The following is an 11,898-nucleotide window of genomic DNA, read 5'->3' as shown; positions in this document are numbered from 1 at the left end:
AAGCACTATGGGCAGTCTATCTGAAGTGTACCTGGCGTATAAGACGACCCCCCACTTGGAGGCATATTTTTCAGGGCCAAAAAATCATCTTATACGCCGGCAAATACGGTACCCACATCCTAAATAACTTAAATAGATTATGATTGGTTTTTTGGGCTATAACAATCTTGAGTTTTTATAAATGCATAGTGGCAGATATTTGTCACTAAACTATCCTGTGGAACATTCCAACCCCCCACCCCATGATTTACCGTTTCTCTAGTTTTGCCTTTTCCAGAATGTCATATAAATGAGGTCTTACTTTGTGTGGCCTTTTCATACCTGATATCATTATATATGTAAGATTCATCCATGTCTTTCCATGGGTTTGTGGACATTAGAAACATCTAAACCTGTAGAGAATTTTTATGAGTTTACAGTTGCCAGGAAGCAAGGTCATTTATAAATTATTTATTTTACTTCAGTAAGTATGTCCAGTTCTTTGCAATTGAAAGAGTTGTAACTGACACATGAGTCAGTAATCCCTGAGACTTCCTCTGAAACAATGGGTGTGGCACTGCTGGGGGACATGAGGACACTGGGTGGTGTCAGATCTTCTGGGAGCTGCGAACAGCTCCTTCCCTATTTCTTTTCTGTCCTGGGAGAGGAAACCCAGAACAATAAGAGGAGAACCAGCAGGATGAAGAGATCCTGGATGACTAATTGGTCTGTATTTTCTTTATTTTAGGGTCCATTTTTTTAATCTTTAATTATACTAGATCACTCATTTCCTATGGGTTTCCATTCTGATGCAATAGGTTTCTCTTATTTTACTTTAATTTCTCCTTTTCTATTTTTCTGCAAAACATAATGAACAAATATTGATGGATTAGTTTTACTCACTAAAGTCTATATTTTATTCAGGTTCCTGCATTCAGGCTCAGTTTCATTGCAACACCTCTATCTGCTAAGCCCTCACTGACCATACAACCAGAGAGGTTAATGCTGACAGCTGGGGTACCCGTTGACTGAATTGGGGTGGTATGATATGAAATGAGACTAGGTAAGAAGCAGGCCTGATAAAGATTCTCAACACTGCTGATGAAAGAGACTTTATTCTGTAGCCTGGGTGGGGGATGGGAAGCCGTTGATAGTTCTATGCACAGGAAGTGACAGGATTAGATCCCTAATTTAGAAAGATCAAGCTGGTCACTGGAGGTTGAACTGGACGAGAGAGGGATGGGAAGCAGGGAGACCAGTGAGAAGACTGGTGAGAAGTGCAGCTGGCCTGAGCTGAGGTGGGGACCATGAGTTTGGAGAGGAACAGGGATGTAAAGACCAGAGATGAGCTGTGGTTAATATTGGGTTGTCGGAAAAGTCATGACGCATTTTTGCAATGAAAAACAGAAAAAATAAGTCATGACTTTTCCGACAGCCCAAAACTATCCTGAGGATAAAGCTGGCACAGATGCCGGAGTTAGTACTTAGGGGGAGTTTAGCTATTTCGACACCAATAGGAGAGCTCATTCTGCTGACTATTTGATAAATTCTTCATTTATCTGGCCCATAGAGGGTAGAGAAAAGACCAAGAAGGGAAGAGGGAGAGTGAGTGCTGATCACGTGTTGGGCAGGAGCTGACCTGCATCACCTCACTGACCCCTCACAGCCACCCTGAGAGGAAGTGGTTATTCCTATCTGACAGGCTAAGAGACTGAGTTTCCATTTCTTTGTCTGAAGTCACAGAGCTAGTAGGTGGAGGGGACAGATGTCAGCTCTGTGCCTGTCTGGGGCTCAGGCAATCTCCCATAAGGAAACTGTCACCCCAGACTCCATTCTGAGCAGCCAGGAAGCTCTTGTCCATTGTGACCTCAGAGAAAGGAAACATGAGCAGAAGCAGATCTGTGCTCTGGACTGAAGAACAGATTTTAAAAGGCCAGAGGACAGACAGGGCATCAAAGTGGGGGAGTCGTCAAAGGGATCTGGTGCTGGTTGTACTCCTGTGGAGGGCCAGGCCACCTGCTCCCTCCCCACCTGTCCTCATCCCCAGCTGCCTGCCCAAGTCCCACCCCAAAACCAGCCTGTGTGAGTGAATGACAAGCTGGACCATTAGGCTATGTGCAGATTTTCTTTAAATAGAATGACCAAGATACAAGCCAAAGCTGCAACTCTGTCCAGGATCCTATGTGTGCAAGCTCTACTGGCCCATCTTGGCCCATTTAGGCCTTGGTTCTGGATTCAGAACTGTTAGAATCAGTCTTCCATTTAAATCAGTCTTCCGTTTAAATACCTGTGAAATGGACATAATTGTCTCTGCCTTATCTGGAAAATGGGAGCAGTAGGTGAGATGAGGCATGTAAAGGGCCTAAAACAGGATTGCTCTCAAAGCTAGCTTAGTACCGAGAGTCTGGATTGTTAGTTTAATGCAGAGTTAGAAAACATCCTCTGCTGCCATCTAGTGTGCATTTTGGGAATAATATCTAAGAGGAGGTCACCTGGTAATGCTCTTTTCTGTTGTCCTCTGGTGTGCACATAACCAAGAAAAACTATTCTTTGCTGCCATCTAGTGGGTGTTATGAGGATAAAATCTGTGGAGAAGAGCAGAGAGTATTTTCTTCACTCATCAAGTGTGCATCTTAGTAATAACACCAGAGTGTAGGTCACTATAAAAAAATATCACATATAATGTACAATTTGGGAATAACACCTGAGTGCAAGCCATCAGGAACCTCTTCTCTGCTGTCATCTAGTGTGCATTTTGAAAATAACACCAGAGTGAAAGTCACCAAGAAACACTCTTCTCTACTGCCATCTAGTAAGTGACTTACAAATAACACCAGAAAGGAGGTCACCATGAAAGGTTATTCTCTGCTGTCATCTAGTGTGAATTTTGACTATAATATGTGAGTGCAGCTCACCAGGAAAAACTCTTTTCTGTTACCTAGTATGCATCATGGGAAAAACACCTGAGTGGCGGTCTCCAGAAAACCCTCTTCTTTGCTGCCATCTAGTGAGCATCTTGAGAATAACACCTGAGTGGAAGTCACCAAGAAAACCTCTTTGCTGAAATCTAGTATATTTCTTGGGAATACTATCAGAATTGACATAACCAGGAAAAGCTATTCTCTGCTGCTGTCTAGTGTGCATCTTGGGATAACATCAGATTGAAAGTTACCAAAAAACATTTGCTGATGCCACCTAGCGTGCATTTTGGAAATTACACTAGGGTGGAAGTCACCAGGAAAAGTTACTCTCTAATGATATCTAGTGGCCATCTGAAGAATAACAACAGAATGGAGGTCACCAGAGAAAGCTGTCCTCTCTGTAGCTGTGTAGTATGAATCTTGGAAATAATACCAGAGTGGAGAGCCCCAGGATACACTTTTCTTTGCTGCCATCAAGTGTAAATCTTGAGAAAAACACTTGAGTGGAAGTCACCAAGAAAAACATTCTCTGCTTCCATCTAGGGTATATCTTGAGAATAACACATGAGGTGGGTCACCAGGAAATGCACTTTTCTGCTATTATCTAGTGTTCACTTTGGGAACAAGACCAGAGTAGAGCTCAGCAGAAGTTGTTAGCTGCCTTTTAGTGTGAGTCTTGGAAATAACACCTGAGTGCAGGTCACTAGGAAACACTACTCTGCTACCCTGTAGTGTGCATATAGAGAATAACACGAGTGGTGGTCACCAGGAAAAGTTATTCTCTGCAGTCATCTAGTAAAGTCACCTAAGTGAATGTCACCAGGAAAAGCTAATTTTTTGTGCTATCTAGTGTGTGTCTTGGGAATTACACCTGAGTAAAGGTGATCAGGAAGAGGTCTTCTCTGCTGCCCTCTAGTGTACATCTTGGGAATAACATCTGAGTGGAAGTCACCAAGAAAAGTTCTTCACTGCTGTCAACTAGTGGGTATCTTGGGAATAATACCAGAATGGAGATTACTAGGAATATTATCTGCAGTCATCTAGGGTGCATGTTGGAAATAACACCTGAATGCAGATCACCAAATATAAATTACTCTAGTTACTATCTAGTATGTTTGAGGAATTACACAAGAGTGGAGGTCACTAGAAACGTGATTCAAATCGTCTTGTATGCATCTTTGGCACAATACTCATGTGAATGTTATAAGAAAAAGTTGTTCTCTCTGCCATCTAGTGTGCATTTTGGGAATTACACCAAAGTGAAACTTTCAAGGAAAAGGCATTTTCTGGTGATCTCTCATGCCAATCTTGGGAGTAACACCAGAGAGCCGGTCATTAGAAAAAGTTGTTCTCTGTTGCTTTCTAGTCTGATTCTTGGAAACAACCCCTGAATGTAGGTCACCAGGAGACATTCTTCTCTGCTGCCGTTTACTGTGCATATAGGGAATAAAAGCAGAAAGGAGTTCACCAGGAAAGATTCTTGCCTGCTATCATCTGTGGGCATCTTGGGAATAACACTTGTGTGCCGATCACCAGGAAAAGATATTCTTTGCTGCCATTTAATGTGAGCATTGGGAATAACACCTGAGGGCAAGTGATCAGAAAACATTCTTTGCCCCTGCCATCTGGTGTGCATATTGAGAACAGCAAAATGGTCAGCAGGAAAAGTTACTCTCTGAGGTAATCTAGTGTGCACCTTGGGAATTGCACCTGAGTGAAAGTCACCAGGAAATGCTATTCTCTGCTGTCATCTAGTGTGAATCTTGGGTGCAGGTCACCCTGACACTTCTCCACTGCCATTTAGTGAGTACATTGAGAATAACAGCAGAGGAGTTCACCAGGAAAGTTTATTGCCTGCTATTATCTAGTGGACATCTTGGGAATAACTCCTGAGGGCAGGTCACCAGTAAACACTCTTTTTTGCTAAAACCTAGTGTGCATCATGAGAATAACACCTGAGTGGAGGCCAGAAGGAAAAGCTAGTCTCTGATGCCATCTCTTGTGCAGCTTGGGAATAATACCAGAATGGATGTTACCAGGAAATACTCTTCTTTGCTGCCATCTAGTGTGCATCTTGGGAAAACAGCAGAGTGGAGGTTACCAGCAAAATAGTCTCTGCTGTCATTCAGTGTGCATTTTTGGAATAACCCCTCAGGGAAGGTCACTAGAAAACATTCTTTGTTGCCATGTAGTGCGCATCTCAGGAATAACATGAGGAGTTCACCAAGAAAAAGGTATTCTCTGCTGCTATCTTGTGTTCTTGTTTGGCATTACACTAGAGTGGAGGTCACCAGGAAAGGTTATTCTCTGCTGTCATCTAGTAGGTATCTAGGGAATAACACCTGAGTGCAGGTCACCAGGAAACACTGCTGCCATGTAGTGTGTGTGTTGAGACTAACACCTCAGTGGAGGTCAGCAGGAAATGCTATTTTGTGCTGCTATGTTGTGCATTTTAGGAATAACAATGGAGTGGAAGTCACAAAGTAGATATTTACTCTGCTGTCATCTAGTGTGCATCTTAGGAAAAATACCTAAGTGCAGGTTACCAGGAAAAACAACCTCTGTTGCCATATAGTTTGTATCTTGGGAATAACGTGAGGGAAGCCACCAGGAAATGGGTTTCTCTGATCCCATGTAGTGAGCATCTTGGGTATAACACTGGAGTTGAGATTACGTGGAAAAGTTTTTTCTGCTCTTATCTGGTATGCATCTTGAGAATAACAACTGAGAACAGTTTACCAAGAAGCACTCTTTCTACTGCCATCTTGTGTTCCAGTAGATACTAATACCTGTGTGCAGGTCCACCTGGAAAAACTATTCTTTGCTGCCTTCTTGTGTGCATCTTGGGAATAACCCCAGGATTGACTCAGCTAGAGAAGTTATTCTGTGCTGCCACCTTGTGTATCTGGAGTATAACACCAGAATGGTGGTCAGCAGAACAATTATGCTTTGCTCTCGTAAAGTGTGCATCTTTGGATGATCACCTGAGTGCAGGCACTAGGAAACACTTCTTTGCTGCCCCCTAGTGTGTGTCTTCAGAATAACACTGGAGTTGTAGTCACCAATAAAATCTATTCTCTGTTGCCATCTAGTGTGCTTCTTGGAAACAACACCAGGAATCACCAGGAAAAGCTATTCTGCTATCTATTGTGCATTTTGGAGTAATAACAGAATGGAGATCACCAGGAAATATTATTTTCTTCTCCCTTCTGTGTGCAATTTGGGAATAGTACCTGAGTGCAGGTCATCAGGGAGTGCTCTTCTCAACTGTCATCTTATATGCATCTTGGAAATAAAACCAGAGTGGCAGTCTGCAAGAAAAGCTATTCTCTGCTGCTATCTAGTGTGCATCTTGAGTATAATACTAGAGTCCAGGTTACCAGGACAAGCTACTCTCTGCTGCCATCTAGTTTGCATCTTTAGAATAACACCTGAGTGTTGGTCACTAGCAATCATTCTTCTTTTCTGCAATCTAGTGTGCATCTTCGGTGTAATACCAGAGTGGAGTTCACCAGAAATCTATTCTCTGCTGCCATGTAGTGTGCGTCTTGAGAGTAACACCAGAGTGGAGTCACCAGGAAAATCTCTCTCCAAAGGCTTCTCAGCCAAAGAAGAATGTGTCAGACTCAGGCCCATATGCAGTTATCTGTGCCCTTGTAGCTTCCCACCGGAATATGGAGTTTGTAGGTGAAATCTGATGCAGGGCTTGACACACCCTGAAGCAACTGCCTTCTCACCTTGCTCCTACTTATGCATGTCTTAAGCCACCCTCTCCCCTTAACTCCCTACCTTTTCCAGGGCAGATTTTGAACTTAGAGAGCCTCTGTAAGTTACCACATCTGGGATCAGTGGGTGCAAGCCGAAAATTTATTTTGCATGTGAAAGGCAGCCCAGTAAGACCACACCAAAAGTAACCCATGTCTGAGAGCAAAAAGCTTGAGTATGAAAGACCACACAGAAGCCTGCAGTAGACAGAGTGCAGCCCCCAAGGAGAGCTGGGGAGACAGTCTGTGGTAGGATCCCAGGCACTTTCCTGGGGGCGGGGGCTGAAGGAACCTTGGGGACTCCACTCCAGGTGCAGCATTTTCAGGAGAAGCTGAAAACCAAGTTCCTCTGGAAGCTTTGCTGAAACAGTCAAACCCCCTGCACAGCTATGGTAAATAGGCCTGTCCAAACAGTTGGGGTAGAGTCTGTCAGCCTTGCCATGGCATAAAGTATACCGTCCAAGGCTGGGGCCACTCTCAGGTTCAGAGGGCTGGCCTGGTGTGGGAACTTAAGGCTTTGGAGGGCCTAAAAGCATATATGGAAAATCTTGGAAAACAGTGAATATTCAGCCAAGGCTACCCCAAGGGATCCCAAAGTCATAGGACATGCACATAATCAGTAACCATGGCCTGGCAGCAGCTCAACACCCCATCCCTACATTTTCCATCTCTTCCCATGACCGTCTGGCCACCTCCCTCATTCTCTGTCAGTGTCCATATTTGTCAGACTAGATTCACGATTCACTCGTTTCATCCCATGTCTTCACTTTCTGACAAGGCTGAGCTCCTGCTCCTAGTCAATCCCCCATCCCTCTCTCCTCTCCCTTCCTCACTTCTTTTTTTTAAAGATTTTTATTGAAATATAGATAACATACAATATATTAGTTTCAGGTGCACATCATAGTTATTCAACAGTACCTACCTAACACTATACGGAGTTATTACCACATTATTGATTCCCTATGCTAAAGAAGTGATCACCATAAGTCCAGCAACCATCAGACACTACCATGCTATCACAATATTATTGATCTTCCCCTCTTTTAAAATTTTCAATTAGAGTTTACATTCAATATTATTTTATATTATGTCAAGTGTATAACATAGTGGTTAGACATTATTATAATTTAGGAAGTGATCCCCCTAACTAGTACCACCTGGCACCATATTATTGTGCCATATTATTGATTATAATATTGATTATATTCCCTATACTTTACATCCCCATGACTATTTTGTAACTATCAATTTGTATATCTTAATCCCTTCACCTGTTTCACCCTGCCCCCTACTCTCCTCCCTCTATCACCCCAATTGATCTAGTACCCTTCTGATACCATAAATAGTTATTACAATATTATTGACTATATTCCTTATGCTGTACCTTATATCCCCATGACTGCTGTGTAATAACTAATTTGTATTTCTTAATCCCTTCCCCTTTTCACTCACTTGAACACCCCTCCCATCTGGCAACTATCAAAATGTTCTCTGTATCTATGAGTTTGTGTCTATTTCATTTGTTTGTTTATTTTGTTCTTTAGATTCCACTTATAAGTGAAATCATAGAACATTTGTCTTATGCTGTCTGACTTACACTCAGCACAGTACCCTCTAGGTCCATCCATGTTGTTGCAGATGGCAAGATTTACTTTTCTTATGGCTGAATAATATTCCATTTTATGTGTGTATCACCTCTTCTTTATCCATCCATTCAGGGACACCCAGGTTGCCTTCATATCTTGGCTATTGTAAATAATGCTGCAATGAACATATAAATGCACGTGTCCACTCGAAGTAGCATTTTGGGTTTGTTCAGATAAATACCCAGAAGTGGGATTACTAGGTCCTTCTTTGTCTCTTGTTATAGTCTTTGTTTTAAAGTCTATTTTGTATGGTATAAATATTGCTACCCCAGCTTTTTGTTTGTTTGTTTGTTTCCATTTTTGTGGAATATCTTTTTCCATCCCCTTACTTTCTGTGTGTTCTTTTGATCTGAAGTACATCTCTTGTAGACAGCATATGTAAGGGTTTTGTTTTCTTATCCATTATGCCCCCCGTCTTTTGATTGGAGCATTTAATCCACTTGCATTAAAAGTAATTATTCATAGGTATGTAGTTATCGCCATTTAATTATTCATATTTTTTATTTTTGTTTTTTGTCTTAAAGAAGTCCCTCTAAGATTTCCTTATAATACTGGTTTGGTGGTGATGAACTTCTTTAACTTTTTTTTGTCTGGAAAGTTCTTCATCTGTCCTTTGATTCTAAATGATAGCCTTACTGGGTAGAGTAATCTTGGTTATAGGTCCTTACTTTTTATCACTTTGAATATTTTGTGCCAATCCCTTCTGGCCTGCAAAGTTTCCGTTGAGAAATCAGCTGATAGTCTTATGGGGGCTCCCTTGTAGGCAACTAACTGCTTTTCTCTTGCTGCTTTTAAGATTCTCTTTGTCTTTAACCTTTGGCATTTTAATTATGATGTATCTTGGTAGTTGACCTCTTTGGGTTCATTTTAAAATTTTACCTCGAAGGAACTTCTTTTATTAGTGTGACCATCTATAGCAACTTGAATAATTCAATCTTTCAAATCCTTGTGTACAAACTGAAAAATGAAGAGTGTAGATATTTGCATAATTTGTTCTGAGATTCTAATTGTTTCACACTGATTTCTGAAAATGCTGATACAATGGTCAAACATAACACGAAAAATTAAGAATGAGCATATGTCATTCTACCTTTAGAAACATTAAAAAATATTAACTGATTTACAAACAAGTTTCCACAATTTGAGCCAATATATCTCAAAGAAGTTGAACTAGCAAAAAAAAAAAAACCCAAACAAAAAAAACAACATAAAAAAGTAAGATACATACCTAATCTGTAAAGCTTACATTCTTATGTCGTATATAATTTGGCTACTGAAAAATTAGAAGGATTTTAATTTCCAAGTCTTTTTTGAGAAAGCAATATCAATGCAATGCAAATCAGAACATTTAATTAATAAAATTAAGAAATCAAAGTAATTTTGTTACATAAATTAACCCATTTATTATAGGCTTGCAATGTTTCAATTGTGGAGCTTCCACTGGTCTTTCAATTCCTTCAGTCTTCTGATGGCAGATTTTACTGTGATGATAGAAGTGGTGTCGTAGGTCCAGGTATTACCAGCTACTGTTTTCATGGAAAGAACCACAGTGACAGGTCTCCACAGCTTGTCTTTTCATCTTGGTTTTGCCACAGAAGGAGCGAGTATACTTGATGTGCTGGCCAATTTCAATTTACCTCACCATTTTCCTGAGGGAGGCACCATAATGGGTCCCATATTTGCCAATTATTTCAACCTTCTTTGTGCATTTAGCCATGCCACTGCAGACCAGGCCAGAACCCAGAAAGCTCTTTGGGTTTATCTTGTTTGGGACTCTCTATGCTTGTTATATCTATTTCCTTCACCAGTTAGGAAAGTTTTCTGTCATTATTTCTTCAATTAGGTTTTGGATTCCTTGTTCTCTCTATGCTCCTTCTGGTACCCCTATGATGCAAATGTTGGTATGCTTGATATTTTCCCAGAGGCCCCTTAAACTGTCCTCAATTGTTTGGATTCTTTTTTCTTTTTGCCGTTCTGTTTGGGTGTTTTCTGCTACCTTATTTTCTACATCACTGGTTCAATCCTCTGTTTCATCATTCTAAACTATTGTTGATTCCCTGCAATGTAGTCTTCATTTCCGTTATTGTATTCTTTTTTTTTTAATAAGGGAAGTTTTTTGTTTTTAAAGATTTTACTGGGGAATTGGGGAATTGGGGAAGAAAACAGTGTTGGGGAATTGGGGAAGGGGAACATTGTTTTTCCAGGACCCATCAGCTCCAAGTCAAGTTGTTGTCCTTCAATCTTAGTTGTGGAGGGCGCAAGCTCAGCTCCAAGTACAGTTGCCACTTTCAATCTAGTTGTGTGTGTGTGTGGGGTGTCATAGCCCACCATTCCATGTGGTAGTCAAACTGGGAACCTTGTTGTTAAGAGCACGTGCTCTCACCAGCTGAGCCTTCAGGCCACCTGTTGGCAGCTCAGTGGCAGCTCAGCTTAGGCTCAGATCGCTGGCCCATGTGGGACTCGAACCGGCAACCCTGTTGCTCAGAGCTCGCGCTCTTAACTAACTGCGCCACCTGGCTGTCCCCCGTGATTGTGTTCTTTATTTCTGACTGGTTCTGTTTCATGTTTTCTACTTCCATTTTTATGTTTCCTATCTCTTTGTTGAAGTGCTTCTTGAGATCACTGAGCATCCTTGTAGCCTGTGTTTGGAGCTCTGTGTCTGGTAGATTGCTTGTCTCCATTTTGTTTAGTTCTTTTTCTGGAGCTTTATTCTCTTCTTTTATTTGGGACATGTTTCTTTGTCTCCCCATTTTGGCTACCTCCCTATGTTTGTTTCTATGTGTTAGGTAGGGCTGCTATGTCTTCCGGTCTTAGTAGAGTGGTCTTATGTAGTAGGTGTGCTGGGGGGTTCAGTGGCGCAGTCTTTCTGGTCATCTGAACCATGCACTCCAGGTGTGTCCCTTGTGTGTGTTGTGTGTGCCCTCGTCTTATAGTTGAGACTTGGTTGCTATTTGCACACCAATGGGAGAGATTGACCCTAGGGCTCATTGGTTGTGAGGACTGGCCGACTACAGTGGAGGAGTTGTGGTGCAGGGGCTGACCCTACAGAGCAGGATCTGCCTCAGCAGGGGTCTGGTGCTTGTCCAAGCCACCTCTTGGGTGTGTCATTTTTGGAGACAGCTGGGTGATGCTCCAGCTTGTTTTTAAGCTGGCAACTGGGGCACCAGCTCCAGGACCACCTGGGAGGGGATCTGCTGCAGGTCAAGTTCAGCTGCAGCCTGTGCCCCACCTGGGGCCACCCAGCAGGAGCCACAAAGAAATCTGCAGATGGCTGCCACCTGTGCCATGTTTGGAAGTGCCTCAGGAGGCCAAATCATGAACCAAGGCAGGCTGCTGCTAGTGCTGGGCTTAGGGCTGCTCAGCCAGAGGTACAAGACATGCTCAAGCCACATGCTGCTTATTTGGGTTCTGCAAACCTTTGAGAGACCTTAGGAAGGTCTGCAGCATGACCCAACAAAGGCAGTTTTTTTTTAAAAGATTTTTATTGGGGAATTGGGTGCTGGGGAATTGGGGGAAGGGGAACAGACAAGTTGCTGTCGTTTTGTTCTTCAGTCTAGTTGTGGAGGACATTGCTTCACTGGCCCAAGT

General features: G+C 42.2%; 1 pseudogene; it reads right to left on the bottom strand.

The window, feature by feature from the left end:
• Window positions 1-9,156: 9,156 nt before the first annotated feature.
• Window positions 9,157-10,244, bottom strand: LOC109390594 (60S ribosomal protein L37a-like; annotated as a pseudogene).
• Between the last annotated feature and the right edge of the window lie 1,654 nt (window positions 10,245-11,898).

This window comes from Hipposideros armiger, unplaced genomic scaffold, assembly GCF_001890085.2.
Source record: "Hipposideros armiger isolate ML-2016 unplaced genomic scaffold, ASM189008v1 scaffold_275, whole genome shotgun sequence".
NCBI lineage: Eukaryota > Metazoa > Chordata > Mammalia > Chiroptera > Hipposideridae > Hipposideros > Hipposideros armiger.
Note: the sequence above shows the minus strand (reverse complement) of the source record. Positions and strands in the feature narration are given on the sequence as shown.